This window comes from Camelus bactrianus, chromosome 2, assembly GCF_048773025.1.
Source record: "Camelus bactrianus isolate YW-2024 breed Bactrian camel chromosome 2, ASM4877302v1, whole genome shotgun sequence".
Taxonomy (NCBI): domain Eukaryota; kingdom Metazoa; phylum Chordata; class Mammalia; order Artiodactyla; family Camelidae; genus Camelus; species Camelus bactrianus.
The window spans coordinates 74,060,248-74,080,339 of NC_133540.1; the positions used below are offsets into that span (position 1 = coordinate 74,060,248).

General features: G+C 45.2%; 1 protein-coding gene and 1 long non-coding RNA gene across 2 annotated transcripts in view; one reads left to right on the forward strand and one right to left on the reverse strand.

Moving 5' to 3' along the window:
* The window catches only part of IGFBP7 (insulin like growth factor binding protein 7), a 68,286-nt gene that overhangs the window by 18,058 nt on the left and 30,136 nt on the right, over positions 1-20,092 (reverse strand). The window lies entirely within an intron of this gene.
* Positions 10,085-11,340, forward strand: LOC141573676 (uncharacterized). Its single transcript, XR_012499707.1, has 2 exons — positions 10,085-10,417; positions 10,857-11,340. It is a non-coding gene; the product is annotated as an uncharacterized LOC141573676 (long non-coding RNA).

A 20,092-nucleotide genomic window follows, 5' to 3' on the forward strand; every position in this document is an offset into this window, starting at 1 on the left:
GTAAACACTCAGTAAGTGTTAGCTATTGCTTTTATTTCAAAGTCAATTCCTTATGACTAGAGCTGATACAAATTGCTTCTTCAGAGAGTGGAGACAACGTGTCACTTGGGCCTGGGGTGGCTGGGGAAAGGAGCTGGCATCTGAGAAGGCCCTGAAGTTCAGGAGTAGGCTTCTCTCAAGGAAGGTTTTCACCTTTAGAGACCTGCCTGAGCAGAGGTGTGGAGGCAGGAAAACACTAGCTGGCTGGTGGAACAGTGAGCACCCCAGTCCAGCTCGGGGAGAGCACTGAAGAAAAAGGGAGGAGCTGCGACTCGGGTGTGGGGCACAGAGAGTGGAAGGTGGAGGAGATGGGGCCGTATGGTCCAATGTGTCTCTGAATGTTGGAGAGACATGATTCAAGTGGCATTTCAGGAGACGATTTCGAAGGCCTCTGTAGCAGGATTGAGACTAGGAGCCTAACTCCAGATTGTAGCACTGGGAACAGAGGGGAAAGGGGCAGACCTGAGCGATTACTCAGGAAGGACCAGCACTACCCAGGAAGTGACTGGCTGCGGGAAAGCAGGAATGAGGCAGAAGCTGTGGGCTGGGTAACAGGAGGCTGCTTCACGGTGAATAAAGGCCAGGGTGTCAGCCTGAGGAAGGTATGGGACTGGAGACAGGGGAAAGGATGGATTTAGGATTAGATCTGCTAAATTTGAGGTATCATCCTGGGCAGTGAGGAGGTGCTGAACCACACGGAGAGAAAGGAAGCAGACTGGGGACCAGTGCTCCAGGGTAGACACTGCCTAGTTTACACGTTCACCCTGGGAGGTCTGCGTGGGCTCCTTGGTATGAAAGGAAGACAGCTTTGGCTCACTATCCCCACAGACAGCTTCTCTGGAGAGAATACCGTCAGCTTGCTGCTGACACCTGGCCCTTTCCCACCCCATGGCTGGTAAAGCAGAGGAGCACACCGCTAGACACTGCTTAGCCACCAGCCACTTATCTGCTGGCTGGTGAAAGCAGGCTGTCCAGTATGATACAGCCCTGGTGACAGCACATAGAGATCCTATGAATTACATTTCCTGGCTGACTCCTAGTTACCTCTGGGTTAATGAGACACCCTTTTGGCTCCAGCCTTTGATGCTGAAAATCTTCCTAGAGTGTATTGGTCTATGTTTTTCCTGTAATAGACATCACAGTATTCAGATGTCTTTCTATGATGACTGTGAATCTTGCAAAGTCTCAAAATTATCACCATGAATTTGAACTGATCATGGGTCATAAACAGAAAGTTGCTTCTTAAAATTTGTGGCTTGCAAACAAATTTCTTATTTGACAATATCCTCTTAGTCTTCTCCCCTAACTTATATGGGTCCAGCACAAGATGAACAGGATAATGACCAAGGGTCTGACTCCAGTCTGAGGTTCCTGCCCACAGGTGATTCTGGTACATATGGTCTGGAGTCATCCTTGGAGGAACCCTGCATTAGGTAAAGTAAATCCATGAAGGATTTAAAGCCAAGTTCAGGTGTGTAAGTGGAGACATCACTGGTCGCTGTGTGGCGGATGAGCTAACCTGGGGCTGTGTCAGCAACACTGCCAAGGGGTGAGCTCATGTCCTCGGCAGCGCTCCCATGGAAGCTGGAACACCGAAACTACCATCATCACACCAGACTGATGTCCACGCAAATTCAATTAGTGGGCTACATTTTCATTTGGTTTGAGCATATGGAAGAACTGACTACACAGATTACCTTTATGAGGGAAAACTCCCTAGTTAAGTAGGTGTATCTTGTTCATGCTAATGGAACCTTGGAAATACCCCCCCACCCCCACATTTCATGAGCCTGTCCTATCTGGACTATGACTCACCTTAAATCCAACCTATTAAAAATTTAGGTCACTTTTTCCTATTCTGCAAGCACAGAACAGGGTGGAGAATTTTCCACAGGAGGGCACTTACTGCCACCTGATTCTGGGCTTCCTAGAAACCCAGAGAGTGAGTTCCCCCAGGACGCTTCATCTTTGAGTCTCTGCCTCCCTGACATACACACCCACTACTTGACATCGTCAGGCATCAGAGAAGTGTTTTCTGAACCAAGCCGTGAGCTATAAGGGGAAGTCTTCCGGAGCCTGAAGGCTCACCCACCCTCAGCGTTTAGTCTCTGTCCACAAGACCTGAGCTGACTAATAGGAGTTGCAGCCTGGGCAGTTCCCAAGAAAGAGATGTTCTTGAACGCTGCCCCTGAGGGGAAGGATGTGAGGGACTCCCCAGTGTCCTTCAAATTCAGGAGGGTTGGACTTGCTAAGCCTAGTGCCTAGAACATTTTGGAACGGTGAAGAAGGCTGAGGCCTGAGCTCCCAGGAGGCCCTGGGAGGCCACTTCTGCTGTTCCTTGTCCACTAGACAGCCTGGGTACCAGGGAGCTTCCATCCACCCAGGGTCTTTAGAAGACTAAAGTTCTTTGGCTCCTTGAGAACTAGATAAGCCCTCAACTCCACTCTCTCCAAGGAAGAGATTTACACAGCAGGAGACCCAGTAAATCCCTCAGGCCAGGCTGCCCGCTCTGGTAGCAGCCTGTGGGAACTGACAGTGCAGTACAGGGTCCCCCTTTGAGACTAGGAGCTATCGGAAAGAGGAGATTTTTCCAGTCTCTGGGAGGTTATGCAGGTTGGAAAAGATCTCACGGAGGGGCGTCTGCAAGAATAACAGGCACCAGACACACAGCCAACAGGGCTAGCTCCAGCCACGCAGGAGGATTCTGTCTAGCAGTGGTTGCCAATCCTGGCTGCACACTGAGCTCCTCCAGGAGTGTTTAGTACCCATGCCTGGGCTGCGCTCCCAGAGTTTCTCGTCGGTCTGGGTGTGGGGTCTGGCGCTGGAATATTTTTTAAACTCCCCAAGTAAAACTACTCAATAAAAATGTGGCTTCAGAGTAGGAGATACTCAGGTGATGAGGAGGGCATGAAGGTGGAAAGTAGGAGAGAGATTTGGAGAAATAATGCCCCCAAGTCTTTTCAAGGAGAGGCCGAGGATACCTGGGAGATCCAAGTACTCAAGGAGAAGAGAGGACAGCCCCAGGAGCTGGAGCGAAGGGGGAAGCGTAGAGAAACCTGATAGCAACGCCTCCTCACTGTTACTATTACTGCTCTAGCTCTTGGGGGACAGTGGGCAGTGTCCGACTTCCCTCCTTTGTCAGGAGCTTCGAATGGCCTGCTCTCAGTTTCAGCAGTTCTCTTTCTGTGCCGGTCTCCATTTTCCTAAAAGAGCATTTGATTCTTATCCTTAACCCTCTCCTGCCCTCGGAACTCCTACCCTCCTGAGTGCCAGAGATGGGGCTCTGCAGCTGGGGTCTGTGGGTCCCAGTGAAAACCCCACGAAATCTGGACCCATTGCCTTCACTTATTTAGAGTCAGATCGCCTCTCTGTTAAGACAAGTTCGACCCAGCTTTAAGAGGACCTGGAGCCGGGCAAAACACAAGGGGTCTGTGTGTGAGGCGCCAGCCCCCTCGGGCTGCTGTGCGCCGGGCGTGCTTGTGCCTGGCATCTGTGCTTGTGATGTCGCAGCCCGCCAGGCCCCAGCTCTTTCCACTTGGAATTCACATGGTTACGGCCGCCGCCTTGGCGGACAACCCCAGACATGACTCAGCCGCGCATAACAGCTCCCCCTGTTCTTCCTCGGTGTTCTTCCCTCTTTCACTCGTGCCCTCTGGTTATTTTCTGTACCCCTCTGTGATCTGCAGACTTGAAAGCTCTCAGCTATTTACCCCAAGTCTCATCCTTTGTTTATCTCTGCTTTGCTGAGTGTTCTCAGATTTCCTCCCCTCTTCCTAGTGGGATTTAGCGTTACTTCTCCCATGTTCTGCATTTTCCAGCACATTCCCCAAGGCTCAAACTAGAACAGACACTCCTCTTATCTTGTGGGCTAATTCTTCTTGTATGTGTCTTGGGTACTTACAACATTTGCTACTGTGTACTTGAACTGTGTGTTCCAGTACAAATCTAAAACATCCTCTCTGAGTGCTGGGAGGAAATTCACTCCACAGAAGGTGCTAGATGTGGGTGCAGTGGACCATCTGAGCTTGGAAGAGCTAGGTTGTTCAGGGAGGCTCAGAAGTGCCAAGTAACACTGCTCTGAAAATCCAGGGAAATGGGCATGTCTGAGCATAGGGCAGGAGCACCTCTCTGTGGGATCCGGGGGACTCCAAATAAGGGTTTTGTATTTTCACTAGTGAGGCAAGTCACGCTTACTCTTACCAGGTTGGGGAACGACCTGGAGCCCACTCTGCTGGGTGTGAGCTATGAAAAATGGGGACCAGGTAAAGGAAAGCTACGCCAATGCACAGGGGAGCAGTCACCCTAGAGTGAGGGACCCTGGGGGCATGAGAACGCTCTTTCCTACTCTTACTGGTATTTATAGGACCAGACAGCTTTACTTTGGCATTTTGATTATTTTCCAATAGTGATTAGTTTTCTATAATTAGTACTTTTTTTTTTTTTGAGTTTTGTTTTCCTTGAGTTGTTAATTCATTTTACAATGCAGGAAGAAAACAAAGAAAGGGGTTTTCATGGTTTCAATAGTAGATTGGGTTTTGGGGGGTTTTTTTTAAATAAGAAATATTTTTATTTCAAGAAGTATGTATTGAAGGCATCCTAAAACCTTAAATGGGATTTTGGACATGTAAGTCTACAGAACACACAAAATTAAATATGCAAATCTGCCCCACTCTCTCAGGCTGGAACTGGATACTGGACACTGGAAGGAGGGTATCCCTTAGTACAGAAGTCTCTGAAGTCGTGTATAGAATACTCCATAGTAGTAGATCAGCATTAAATACTAGCCACCGGGTTTTCAGAACTCAATTTGTCTTATAGACTGAAAAAGTTGTGTACATCCAACATGTAGAGACAGTCTTACCCCAGCTGGCCTGGCCTGTCAGTACACAGACATCTGTAAGTGATGGGAGCTTCACGGCCTAGAACCTGTGCCCATGGGAGCGGGGAGGGCAGGGCAGGGAACAGACGTTTCTCAAGGGTCGTTTCTGATCCTGGACCCTCAGTTGGAGCCTGCTGCCTCCCCTTCACATCTTTGGTCTTTTAAACCAAGGTCAGTGATGAGGACCTGGGTAGTTCTAAAGAGTGAACATCACTGGCCCCCAGCCATCATCTGAGCAGTCACTAGAGCGCGATGGTCAGTCCCTCAGTGAAGTACCAAAAATCCAGGGAAGACCGGACAGAGGCCCAGGCCCAGGCTCTAGCCCGCAGTGCTGACCATAACCACTGCAGCACGTCACAAAGACTGGTTTTATAAGAAAAACATGAGTGTTTGCAGCTCCCTTGTCTCAGGAAGCAGCTCTCCCCACGAGTCACTGCCCGCCCTTGCCAGAGGCACAGCCAGTAGGAGACTGGGTTTTGGAGGTGAAGAGTTTGCATCTTTACAAGGCCTGGGAGCAGCTACATGCAAAGTACCCTATGGGGCCTGTCACAGAAACATCCCTGCCCTCTGCAGGTGTTCCCTCTATCAGCCATGGGCTCCAGCCTTGGAGATTTTCTTCTTTTGTTTAAGTAAAGAAAATAATTTCCTCACAGTGCAGCAGCTGGGACTTCAGACTTGGCACCTCTTCAGAGCAGCTGTGCATAAAAGTAGGAAACTTGTTCTTAAGAAACTTGGGGAAGAAAATGTCCTCGAGCTTCCTGAAATTGATGTGGAGGCTGCCTTTTATGCCTCCTCAGTCCTTGCCTTTCGGGTATACTCTCAGGGAATGACCTCTGTAGGAAGCTGGGGGCTTCAAAGATGAGGGAGGGTGCTTGTTCTGCTTGTGAACAAGGCGGAGAGGTGGCAAAGCAGTCCAGGCTTAGCGAGTCCATGGGAAAGGATAATGGTCTCCGAGCCTGTAAATCAGTTAAACTGACACTTGAAGAGAAGAAAACTCAAAGTAGACTCTAATAGATAAAATAAGACAGGACCCTTGGGACAAGTATGACATTGGTAATCACGGAGCCTGCCTCCACCCACGCACCCATGGGAGCTTGGCCTCTGTGAAAACAGAGGGTCATGATCTCTGGAGCTGACAGCCTGGAGCATGATCTCCTCCACGGACAGTTCGGAGCAAGTTTCAAAAAAGTAAGTAAGCAGCATTTTAACCTACACAATAATAATGAGGAATAACAAATCCACAAATATTCCAGTGTCAGCACTACATAGCTTTTCCAATGTCATACAACCTGCTCAGAAAATGATTAAAGAATGGATCTTTCTGGAACATACTGATCCTCAGACGTAAAACTGGGCTCTCCAAAGGTTTAAAATTCCTACAAATTAGGGGATATCAAAAGAAAAATGTCATCTCTTCATCATCAATACTCATTCCCTGCAATTAGAGCACTAACTTCTACCATCGCTTCGATGAGTTTATTCCTTAAATGCAAAATCCCTGTAGAAAAAGGTATAAACGTTGAGAAAGATTCACAGTGATAATCAGATTTCAGCACTGCGTGGCACTCAGCAGGTAAAAACATGGAGCGGATTCATTCATTCCGGTCCTCCGTGAGCTAAGTGCTGTGCCGGGTGACATGAGGGGTGGAAAATTGATGGGTTTGGACTCCTACCCGACATGGATTTACAATCCACAAAGTGTAGACAAGCATATTAGCAATTATAATATGGATGGAGTGTGACTGTTCTTATGATGCTAATATAAATATAAAAAATACCCTGGCCGTATAGTCAGAACTGAATTCATGGAAGAGGAAAAGGGATTTCACAGTTAAAGACAGTGGGTGGGGTTGGGAAGGAAATTTCAGGCAAGGGGATCAGCCTGGGCAAGGAAGTGAGCTTCACTTTCTATTGGTTTTGGGCTTAACAGCCCACAAAGAGTTTTTATATCCATTACTTCATTTTGATTTTCCCAGCAATCTTGTCAGCTAAGCTCGTCATTTTACAGATAAAGACTCTGAGGTTTGGGAAGGTTAAGTGTCTTGCGCAAAGTCACCAGCCTGGGAGTGCTGTGCCCAGGACACTAATCTATGTTCTCTGCGTCCAAACCCAAAGCTTTCCCTAGGCTCCTGTGGTGCCTCTGTGCACAACCCGGTATGGCTGAAGTGGTCCATCTTGTTTTGTTCTGTTGGGGGGTGAGGTGTTTCGAGAGAGGAAAAGAAATCTTGAGAACTAGAAGCCAGACTAGATTGCAGAGGTTTTCGATGTCAAGCTAAGGAGATTACCTGTGTTTACAAGCTATCATGAAGGAAAGAAAAACAGGAGAATAAAAATACTGAGGTATTTTGGAGAAAAGATTACACATTTGTGAGAATCATAAATAGAGGTCACGTCTCAACATTCACACTCTGGCCTGAAATGTTTCAGAAGTAGTATGTGAGCGGCTCTGGGTAAGCAGTTTGCACTTGCAATCCCAAATAGGTGAGAATTACACTCCTTATACTGAATATACTGCGACTGCATGGTGAGAGCCCTACCCACACCTTAGAACAAAATAATCTGGGAACTTCAGCCCCTTTCATTAGACTTTAACAGTTTCAATGAATAGTTAATGTGAAAATCCGTATCTGAAAATATGCTTCATGTTTTCTTCTGCAAATCATCAGGAAGATGCCATCTTCCTGGAAAGCACCTTATATAGACAAGAATCCTATGAGAACTATAAAAGTCAATGGTAACAGCCAGTAAACATTCCTGGGCAGAGCCAAGCAATCCATATATTAGTGCAAATGTTTCCTCTTTGGAATTAGATAGGCTTCAGATTTACATCTTCACCTTGAGAAAAAATTTAACTGCCAGAAAGGGGGTAAGAGTCCTAAGCGAATACATTTATCTAAACTACAATATCCAGAATAAATAAGATCTGGCCCTAAGTATGTTTCCAGCCTTATGTCAACGTCCTTCCTGAGCTCTGAGCTCCCACCATAATGAACTTCTGTGTTCCTCAAATGTGTCCTGCTCTCCCTGGCCCCCAGCCTTTGTGAATACCATTCCTTTTTCTAGAACATCCCCCCTGCTTCCCTTTCTTCCTCATCTTTGCCTGATTAACCCCGAGATATCCTTTAGATCTGTTTAGTTATCTTTTTGTTTGACAAACCTCCCTTGACCCTTCTCTCCTCCCCTAACCTTCTCCCCCATTTAGAATGGGGGCCTCCTTCCTGGTCCTCCATGGCTCCACTTACCCTCTTAACAGCATTTTCTCAGAGCACTGTGACTGTGTCTGCACGCCCCATGGGTTAGACTGCAGGCTCAGTGCTGGTAAGAACATGCCAACTTCTTCTCTCTCGTTCTTTTCTGTATCCCAATGCCCAGCACTGAGTAGGGATCAACAAACCCGAGTAGCTGAGTGAACTGATGCCGTTACCAAAATATACACCAGGTTTGGTACTTTCACGTCAAGGTTTAAGTAGCAAGACTTCAGGAACCACTCCAGGAGAGTGGCTTTCTTTGTTGGTGATTATTAAAAAGGCTTGGGGTGGGGGGGTGGCAAGCTAGTTATAAATACTTAAAAAAATTGTTTTAACTTCATTTACTTTGAGGGAGGGGATAATTAAGTTTATTTATTTATTTATTTTTAACGGAGGGACTGGGGATTGAACTCAGGACCTCGTGCATGCTAATGCTACATGCAGCGTTCCACCACTGAGCTATGCCCTCCCCCCATTAGCTATAACTACTTTTATTGCAGAGTTTGTACAAGGGCATATTTTAGCATTTGGGCAGAGATTTTTATTAACTGTGGCTACTTAAAAATTGGTCCTCAGCTGTTCAAAGGTACAAATAGACCACTGTTTAGGGACACCCTGCTTATGTTCCTGACCCAGCTACTCAACCAGAGCAATAAAATGGCCAGAGTGGCTGATTCTGTATTTTTACGCTTACATTCACATAGATCATATGTTAAAAATTTATTTTAAAAAAGTAGCAATCTCATTAAAAAATTTAGATAAAACCCAGGAGACAAAAGGTAAAGGCTGACTCTACAGCAAAATGCTGCCTTATTACTCAATTTGTAAGATTTAAAAGTTGGGGGGTTACTGGTCAGAATTTTAGTGGGAGAAACCAGAGTGAAGTTTGGGGCAACTATTTAAAAGTGCAAAAGGGCAAGTCTGTGTTGACAAGCAATAACAGTATATTGGAAAAGATGAATTTAAAAGAAACAACCAGCAAAGCATAAACCCGTTCCCCAAAGATGTTAAACACATTTATACGAGGTTTTAAGTGAAAAAGGTCAACTTAAAAGTCTGTTTCCAAATGTGAGAGAGAGCTGCTGACTCCACAGGCAGAGGAAATCCTCCAGCTGAGGGATGGGCCCTCTCCAGGGGGCCTTGACAGGAGACAGTACTGAGACTCTCCTCTTGTGGTAAATAAATCCTACCCTTGTAATTCTTTCATGTTCTTAAATCATCACACAGCCAGTGACTTTTAGATGCAGAAGGACCCTAAGATCCATCTTGTCCAAATTCTCATTTTATATATGAGGCTTGGTGGGGGTTAAATATTTGCCTAAACACATTCCTGGATGTGGGCAGAAATGGAACTAGACTGTATGAATTCATCTCCTTGTACGTCATTAATCATCAGAAAAAACACGATCTGTTCTCAGTCAGCTGGCCGCCATTTAAACAGTGTGAAGCTGAGAGATTAGAAAGGCGCTGAGCAAAAGCATTAAGCTTGAACAGCAGCCTTTCCTTGTCGGAGGGGCGGCACACAGTTTAGTTATGGGCGTATTTCCAATTTGCATGAATGGAACAGCGACAATAAGATAAAGCTGGCTCCAGGAAAGTACTTCCCCCAGCTTCCCTGAGCCTGGGACTTGGGAAACTGCCAGCTGCTCTGGAATTCGGGAACATGACAAATGATACTGGGTAGGACTCCCCAGGTGACCTCAGCCCATGCACGCACACACGCATGGAGGCTTGTCAAGGTCCCAGGTGCCGGCTTGCCCATGGGTTGTGGCTGAGACAGAAAAACAAAGAAAGAAATTCTCCCTGAACACACACATAAGCAAAAAATGATCTTCCTGTGTTCTCTGCCAAGAGAGCTGGAGTCAAAGAGATGAGTTCAAGACTGATTCTTCCACGAAGACAAGTCAACTCAGTCTAAGGAGGTTAGAGGGCAATTTAGGAAGTAAACAAAAGTTCAGTTTCGGGAAGAGGCTTTGGAGAACACAGAGGCCATCCCTGGAATCTAACTCCACGATGAAAACAGAAAAGGGCTCACTCTTAAAGCATGGATTTCTGAAAATGCCAACAGATGGACACGTTCAAAGGGGCAACTACAGAGGCAAACAGCACCAAGATGTTAGCCCTCGTCCTACATGGAGTCTGGGTCAGAGCCAGCTCCTCGCTGAGCTGAAGAAGCATCTCAAGTGGAGAAGAGGGCCTGACGGCACTGTTCAAGTTCAGCAGTAGCACGAGAAAGTCAGATCAGAAGAAGGTACTTCCCCCTCCAGGAGTGGCCACGCTCCTGGGCTGGCCTGGGGCATCTGCCCTTCTTCACGGTCAGAGCCACTGCTCTTATCTGTATCACTTCTCTGCTTTGGCTGGCCAGTTGTTCCCCTGGCTCCCTCCCTCCCCACCCCTGCACCAGCCCCCACGCCAGCCACAGATGTGAGTTTGTGCCCACATTCTCTTTCTCTCTGTCTCCCAGCGTCACTAGAGTATCTGGTCCAGGTCTTATTCATCCCCTCTGCTACACAGGTCTCCCAACCCCTTATCAAATCCTCCCTTTTTAGGTGCTAATTGTGCTCCCCTTGAATGTGGGCTAGACTTAGTGACTCCCTTTTAAATGAACAGAATGCGATGGAAATGACAATGTGTGAATTCTGACACTAGGTCATTAAAGGCATTGCAGCTTCCTTCTTGCTTTTTCTTAGATCACTTGCTCTGGGAGGAGCCAGGTGCCATGTTGTCAGGATGCTCAAGCAGCCCAATGGAGAGGTCCACATGATGAGGAACTGAGTCCTCATGACAGAGTCATGTGAGTGAGTCGTCTGGAAACAGATCCTTCAGTCAGCCTCAAACCTTCAGACGACTCTAGTCCCCACTGACATCTTGACTGCAACCTCATGAGAGACTCCAGGCCAAAAACTACCTAGATAAACCAGTCCCAAATTTCTGACCCACAGAGACTGTATAAGATAATAAATACTCGTTGTTTTACTTAGACTGCAAGTTTTGGACTAATTCATTGTGTAGCAATAAATAACTAATACAACATCTTTGAACTTTCTCTACTGTCGACTAGAGTTGTCCCTTAATTAATCATCATCTTTTTTTGGAGGAGTTTTTTTTTAATTTGCTTGTTCTGTTCTTGTCAGAAAGTCCTTTCCCCATTAGGACAACCCCCACCCCCACCCCTTGACATTTATACAGTCTTCCTGGATGAACACTTATTGGGTCATAATGGCTCAAACCCAAGAAGATCACTGGAATAATTTATATTTTCAAAGACTATTCTTTGTACATGCTATCCTAGAATTTTTAATGTTACTTCATCATTATATAAAAACAAATTGGACCTTTTATCTCCCCAGGGTCCTCAAAACATAAGCCTTAACTATGAGCATATGTAACCTTAAACAGTCTATAGAAAATACAAGACACTTTTTATTTTCTTAAAAGTCTTGTATTTACATTTTAGGGAATAGTGGGTGGGATTAACCTGCCGTATACTACAACACAGATGAACTCTGAGGACACTAGGCTAAGAGAGGTAAGCCAGTCACAGAAAGTTAAATACCACATGCTTCCACTTACAGGAGATACCTAAAGCTGTCCAACTCATAGAAGCAGAAAGTAGGAAGGTGGTTGCCAGGGGCTGGTGGGGAGCAGGGAATGGGGACATTCAACATTCATGCAAGAAGAAAAAAGTTCTAGAAATCTGCTGTACAACAATGTGCATATATCTAACAATACTGTATGTAACAATTTGTTAAGGGGGTAGATTTCATGTTGTGTGTTTTCTACCTCAATTTAAAAAAAGGGAAATAGTAAGATTAAAATTATCTCATTCTAAGATTCACAGCAGTGATTCCTTTTCGGCAACATTCTACGCCTTTTCCAACACACCCTGGAGTGTCATATCATCACCAGACCCTTTCAAAACTAAGAAAATGTTTTACTTGTTTTTACATTAAGAAACAAAAATGTTGCTCTCTTCTTCCTAAAGGATTGGTAGGGTGGGAAAGGAGGTAGGATTTCACACAAACCAAACATAAGGACAGGATGTTGCATTCCAAGAAGTTTGGGAATCCATGATCTGGAGATATGTTGAGGTTTCAAAAAAAAAAAAAAGCAGGCTGAAAAAAACACCTGAGCACTGGAAAAGCTAAACTCCAATCAAGGGATTGATATTACCAGTTCACTATCTAATTTTCCTTAGAGCCAAGACCTGCAGACACAATAACCAAGAGAACAGAGCACAACAGAAGCCAGTGAAGACTCAGATAAGCAATAAGCTAATGCCAATAGGAGGAGCCCAGCAATATGTCAGTAACAGCAGAGAAAACTAAGACTGAAATACATTCTATAAATTGATACATGATTGATAGAGATGGCAAGATTCTGTTGCATCATTTTCCACAAAAAGAGAGAAAGAAAGTATCAAAAAAGAGGAAATGGCACATGAAAGGCTGAATTTTCACGAAGCATGTACATCATTAGCACTGCCCTGCAGTAAATCAGGAGTGGGACTGGTGGAAGGCAGGGAGGGTAGAGGAACGAAGCTTTGAGTGTTACAAGGACCAGGAGAAAGGGACAGATTATGTTTACATTTAGAACACACACTAATGCTTTCAAAGCTGACTGGCAGCTGGAGTATGCTTTCTCTTCAGTCAGTCTTCAACTTGCTGACTTTTTTTTTAAACATTAAAAGCTAATTCTGTCGAGCTTTTCCATTGCCAGTGTCAGGTGCAGAACTCTTCTGAAGGACGGGAGAGAAAAGCCAAAGCTCTGAGAAAGCCTTTCTGGCCAAGTCTAGAGAAATGTTCTGAGCCCTCTGCCCAGTCATGAGCGGGGCCCCAGGGCGGTGACTGACCCCCAGGTGGGCTTCCACCAGGCCCACAATGCTCAGGCCTTCCTCCGGGCGTGCTCCCAGGACTCAGGATGAAGGAACCTGTTATATCCTCTCCTTGTATTGTTTCGGGACAGAAATTCACCATCAAGACACACTGACTTGCCCAGGAAGGAAATTCAAACTGGGGTCGAAGCCCGAATGGCCCTGAGTGCAGAGGGCCCCAGTCTGCGGGGCTGGAGGGAGCGGAAGAGAGGAATGAAAAATTGAGATGCAAATGAACAGAAGCTGGGCAGGATCCATAGGCTGGCCTCATGGAACCTCCCATGCCTGAGATCTCTCTCTCTCTGGGTTGTGTGTGGTCCCTCACAACAAAACACAAATGGGAGGTTCGCCATCAGGAGCCTTCAGCACCAGGAGTTCTCTTTACATTTCCTACAGGGATCTTAGGTGAGATTTTCTTTCTTCTAAAGTCTTCCCAGAGCAAGAGGTATTTTCTTCAAAATGTTGATCAGACTCGCTGGATAATACTATCTTATTAAGAAATTAATTTTATAAAGAGGAGGCTGGTTTAAATAAAAGTGAAAACCAAAGAGATACTCATTTCATGTTAAAGAGACCTTTTTTTAGCTTTGTTTCCTCTGTCCCGTCCGCTTCCCCTCCCCAAGTGTGATTATTTTATTATAATCACACAGATTCTGTTTATCTGTGTATTTCCATTATGGCTAACAAATCGAAGAAAGCACATTTCCTGCTGAAAAATCACATTTAACGAATCCCTTTGGGGACAGAAAAAAGTGCACACCACTTAAAAAGATTCGTTTGTGGGAGTTAAGAAGTCAGACCCAAATCACTCTGCATTGTGCTCTAGTTCAAATGAGGTGGGCGCCCCAGGCCACATTTATAATGATGGAAGCTTCTCAATCTCTGACTGCAGGCCTGAACCTCCATGAGACCATCATCATTCTCAAATAGAAATATGCCAAATGAACCACCAAAAGCTTAAATAAAAACACTTCTCTCTGGATGTCTAAGATGACTCAAGCCAGGTCGCAAATTGGGGGGAGGGGTAATGAACAATGAACAATGAGCAATGACCTCAGTGCATTTTTCTATTTGATTAAGATGAATTCTTCCTAAAAAGCAAATGTGATCCATTTTGAGGATCGACGTTAACGGTACAATACAATGTATTAAAGAATTTATTGAAATAAAACTGCTAATTTAAAAAGGTCAATTTGCCTGCAGATAGGCTTTCCCTACACGTGTTCCTTTTACACTATGTTCTATTCCTTCTGCTCCCAAAACACCAGGCTCACCTGGTTAACGGAGCCCCTCAGTCCTTGTGCATGTGGCGGTGATGAAACCTGGCTGGACGAAGTATGTGATTTGGTACAAGTTGCAGCATGAGTGAAATTCAGCCAAAAGTGGTGCCCATCAATGCACAACTCCAGGACCTACTGAAGGCACTGTTTTATATATCTGGGGTATGAAAAGCTAGCTTGGAATTCACAACGCATGTTCCTCCACCACAGCCTCTGGAAAGCCTCCTCTAGTCCAGCACTACAGTGTTCCAAGCTGCCACTGAGTGCACGCACGTCTCATCGAATCAGGCCAGTTCTGCATGGGTAAGCAGAGAAGGGCTGGCCAGTAGGAGGCCTGCCGAGGCCCTGAGTTCTCGCAGGCCTATTTCCCTCCTCCATTTGTGCTAACAAACAAACGTTTGCTTTCAGTCTGACACTGTCCCAGGTTCTTCATCATTCAGGCTTAGACCAAGCAGGGCCAGGTCTCCCACACTGGTGGGTTCCAACACACGCAAGGTAAGACAGCCACCCTTGGTTTTGCCTGGGTGGTCATTCAGTGGGTGGGGATCCTTTAACAGCACATGCTGGGCCATCACCGCCAGCCCACAGTCCCAATGCCCATCCTCAGCCTAGCCAAGGAGACAGGCCTCAGTCAGTATCATAGCAGGTCTATGGGAGCCACGCTGGTATTGTGCCCACTGTGCACCCCCGGTGTGCACAGCGGGGGCTGAAGGTGTAGTACTATGAACACAGCAGGCTCCCGGTATCTGTGGATGTGAAACCCATGGATACAGAGGGCAGACTACTTGGTGTGGAGGATGTCTGAGTGCTCAGGAAAGCAGGTCTCCACACTGGCTTTCATAACTTTGGGTCTGTTTAGGAGGACTTGTCTTGAACAGCTTTTGTCTGTGGACTGTGAACTCTTGCTGCGCAAGGGAGGTGGTTACAAAGAAAGTCTCAGAACTGCCCAAGATGACTAGTCTCTGTATCAGGAGGGTCAGAGTAAGGTGGGCCTTTTGAGGAAGACTCAAGCTTGCAGGCGACGAAGTAACTGGCCAGGCTCTAAGTCAGCTGGGATGTATACCACAGTCATCACCCCCGCCTCTCACTTCCCCACCATCACTGCTCATTTGTGGAGACCTTTCTAAAGTGTGTAATCTTACCTGACCCTCGGCACAGTCCTGTGGGGTTGGTTGGGGGCCCCTGTGACCCCTGATGCACAAGGGGAGGAAACACAGTGGAGTGGGGCGGGAGTGGTGGGGTGAGTGGGGTGGATTTAGGAACCTTCCCGAGGCCAGCAGCTCACACGGCAGATCATGGTCTGAGCAGCCAGTCTCCAAACTGCCTACCTTGCTTTCCTCTTTGGAAAATACGCCTCTCACCCAGAACTAAACCTTCTGTTTGTTTGTTTCTGCCCCTCCGTTTCCTCTCTCCCACCTGCCTCGGAAGGTTTTAAAAGGTGCAAGTGAGTCATCACTGGCATCTGGATTCTGCCTGTCAATCAAGCAAGTCTAAAGTCTAAAGAGAAGCACCTCAGGCTTCACGTCTCTCACTACATGGGACACTGGCTTCCTCTCCAGCCTAACTTCAGGGCTTCATGTCACTCTTGCCAAAGCGCTTCATTCCTTTCCCTTCACCTCTTGAAGTTGGAGGAGGCCCTTCTTTCACATGACCACTTGTGTTTTGCCCTGTTTATACCCTTCTAATAACTGAGCCGTCTTTTTTAACACCTTTTTCACACAGTCTGCTTCAAGTCTTTCAGTTAAAAGAAAAAAGATACAGCTCCTAAAAAAAAAGTCACCAGCATCCAAGTATTGCCAGGCTTCAGGAACTTAAATTATACTTCATTTGGTAGCATCTGTGTTAAAACAATACAGCATTATCTACTTTGAATGCAGTAGAAGCCGCGGGGTAGCATTTTCGTACAAGCAATATTAAATCTGGTTGGAACTCAACAAGAAACAGTGTCATGTGGGGGAAATCCATGCCTGTTGGACCCTCGACTGATCCCATTTCAAAGCCTCGTGCTTTGCTAAAGGGCATCTTTCTTTAAAAATCAAGCAATCCTATTACTCCGAGCCTTCTCTGCACACCAGAGCTTTGAAGGAATTTGACAGTTTGCAAATTCAAAGTTGAAAATTAAAAACCCACGAATAAGACTTGAATCCATTTATTCATGGTAAAATGAATATAGCTTTGAAAAGTCTAACCTCATTAGGATCATTTCAATGTAATCTGTGATCTGGTGTGAGGCTGTTTAGCTAGCCTCTTGCCCATGAAAGGAGATCCATTTTCTAAAACGAGCTCTGTCTTCAAAGGACTCAGGAGATACTGGAGAATAATATTAACTTCAGGGCAATTTTTTTTTTCAAGAATGCCTCATTGTTTTCTCAATCAGCGTTATTTTTATTTTGCCAGATCTTCCCCTTCCTCGCCAAATGCATTAAAATAAATCCTGGCCCCTGTAGGAGTGATCAAAGCCTCCCAATTCACCGAGGAATGTCCATTCCTTCGAGCCTGGGGAGGTTTCCTAACTAATGAACTAGAACACTGTCAGATGTCTGGTTGCCAAGTAATATATTAAAGTGCTTTTCTAATGAGATTTCTGCAAGGTAACTAGAAAACCATAAAAAGCACACTAAGCTTCAGTGAAGCAAAAACATTAAAAAAAAAAAATAACCAAATGCCTTTAAGGGAAAGAAGAGTTCAACACAGCAGTTAAAAAGCTGAAGACAATTTGACAAGTGGAAAAATAAAGCCCAATAATTTCATATCTGAGAAAAAGGGCAGATGCAAAGCAGAGCAGTGTAGGAGTTGGATCAAAAAAGAGCCGCGTGATGATTTCAATATTTGACTTTAAATCTCCACGCATCCTTGTCTATTTGTAACATGGATCTGTGATAAACATAGCTACAAATGTCCTTTATTATGAAAAGAAGGACCAGCCCTCCATTTTTAGAACTTGTGCCTGGGAACTTAGGAACAGTCTATACAAATCCTGAATAGCAAGGATCTCTTTGTTAGAACCAATACAGTGAGGAACTCTCACCTGAAATACAAACTATAGCAATGACGTGAAGCCTCCACTATGGACCACCCAAAAACAGTTTTGGGAAATCCTTCTTTTGGCCCCTGCCTGTTACTTTGCCTTTATTATTTAATCAAGGAACCCACCATGACATCACTGAGGCTATGAGACTGGAGACCAGTTATCTCAGTCTGCATTTGTGTGAGACCGTGGCTCCAGTGTGCTCTGTACTGACCCAGCCAGTCCTGTAGCCCCGGGTCTTGTTCAAGAGGGTAAGAGTGGAAGCCAGCCATCAGAGACTGGTGTGGAATCTGAAAACCAACACACAAGACGATGTGGGTACTTAGCTTAAAGAAGAGAAGCCTGGAGTAGGGGACAGCTTGTTAAATATCTTTTCTAACATCTGAAAGGATACCATGTCAGAGAATGAGAAGTCTTGACTGTAGTAACTCCAGAAGGAAGCACTAAGATCAAAGACACATCACATATTTAAGGTCAAGGTAACAAAGTGTTTGTCAGCAGTTAAAGACCTCTAACAGTAAACAGACTTGCATAAAATGCAATCGTGTGTGGATGAGCAATGGTGGACAGCTGTCAGAGATGAATTCTTCATTTTAGTCACAATTTCAATCAAATCCAAACAAATGATGTATTGATTCTGAAGGAAAATTTTTTATTACTTAATATTATCATTCCTTTTCAATAGCTAACCTAGCACTGGGAAATGATTTACTCAAGATTAATGGAATTAAAGTATTTCTCAAAATACAGTGCCCTGGATTTATATAGAACAAAACATAATAAGGCATGTATTCATGGATATTCAACAATTGCTTCAGCTAGACCATAGAACACAATAAATCAGTCCTCCCTTTGCAGAGGTTCTTCAAGATAAGTATACTTTAAAAAGTTAAATAATTTATAGAACAATGACCCTGGCACTCCAAGTCCAATGCAAATGCTGAGATGCAGCCTTTGGTCTAATTCTGTCCCAAAGCTTTAATCTTCAGGAATGTAACAGAAAATGGAAAGCAAAGGGGAAGGAACCGCTGTGTTGTGAACATCACCTCTGGATTCAGACAGATCTAAGAGATGTTGGATAAGTTACCTAACATTTTGAGCCTCAGTTTTCTCATCTATAAAATGGGGTGACAATAAGTACTCAGGCCTCCTGGGACTGTTGTGATGCATGCACAGGGCTTCCTAGGCTGTCTGGCACACAGCGAGCACTCAATAAATGGTCACTGTTATTTATGATTTCAAAATAATTATTTTAAAGTGGGATAGGATTTGTCTTCTTGGTTATGGAGGAGTATAGACTAAATGGCTTTCATAGTTCCTTCTAATACCTTACTCTATTATCCTATTCTATGTTAACTGCTTCCCCTCTCAGCTCAGTCCTGCCCCTCAGCTCCCCACCACATGCCCACTGCTCACCATGGGCATTCAGATGGGTGGCAATTTAACTCTCTCAACAACTCAGTGAGGTTAGGGCTATCTCCCATTTTACAGAGGAGAAAACTGAGGCACAGGAAAGTTCAGTGATTTGCCTAAAGTCACAAGGTTTATAAATGGTAGAGCTGGGATTCAAAACCAGGCAATTTGGTTCTAGAACCCAGGTTCCTAACCATTATCCCATACTACCTTATACGTAACCTAAAATTCTGCCTTGACATATGAACTAACCAACATACAAGCCAACCACTACTTGCTGCAGCTGATGGAGAAGTGGTACAAGATCCAGTGTTGGCTTCCAGTCTCTTCCCCTCAGTCTTCACCATAGATCTTCTAGGTCTAAATTCCAGAGCTTCATTCCTAATCGTCAATTCCTCTTCATCCCTGCCCACAGAGCACCCTTACCCTTGATGGGCCAGTGACACAGATGTGCATTAGTATGCACTGCCCATTCACTTGTGGGCTTAGTTGTTGCTGTCGTTGTTGTTGTTTTATTTAAACTTTCTGTGCCATGCTTCTCTGTTCTTTGTGATGCAGACCACATCCCTGGAGGGCTGGCTAATCCTGAGCTCACAGAGCCCTAAGCACAGACAGGCATTTCAGAAATGCAGTTGGATGATGACAAGGAGGTTTCTCTAACAATGGAAAGTTCCCAACAAAGTTGTTAGGACTTGAGGAGACCAGCCCCACCATCCACCCCTGCTAGCCAGGCAGCTGCCATCTGGGCAGAGCTAGCTCCTGCCCACAGGGTCCCTGATCCTCCGGCTCAACTCAGTGCCTCCTGCTGCACAGGCTCGTTTCTTCTTGTTCCTTGTGTTGTCTCTAGCACGGGTGATTAGTACCTGCTATTTAGGGTGAGAAAAATGACCTTGCTGTCCATGCAAGTAGGGACCACTCATTCCATCTAGGACAGAAGCACACAACTACTTGGTTCAACTCGAGAGTATCCTCTTTGCTGTCTTCTTGTCACTTTTTCAAGTAAGGTATTATGTTGTCTCGTAATTTCCTTTTTCCCCCTTAAAACCAAAATAAATTGCAGTGAATAAATTCACTGCATTTTGTGTTGCTAAAGTCATATTCTGCTGTACTTCATTAGTAAAAGCCTTTTCTCCCCCACCATTCATGCTCGGTGAGATGCAAAGAGAACCGATTGCACTTTTCCACTTGAACAGCCAGAAAAAAAAAAAAAAAAAAAGGGAAGAAGGAACAGCGCTTTGCTTATCTCCATGTTACACATTAACAGGGTTCCCCTTTGTAAAGGTTCTTCAAGGTAAGCACACTTTAAAAAGTCAAATAATTGACAGAATAATT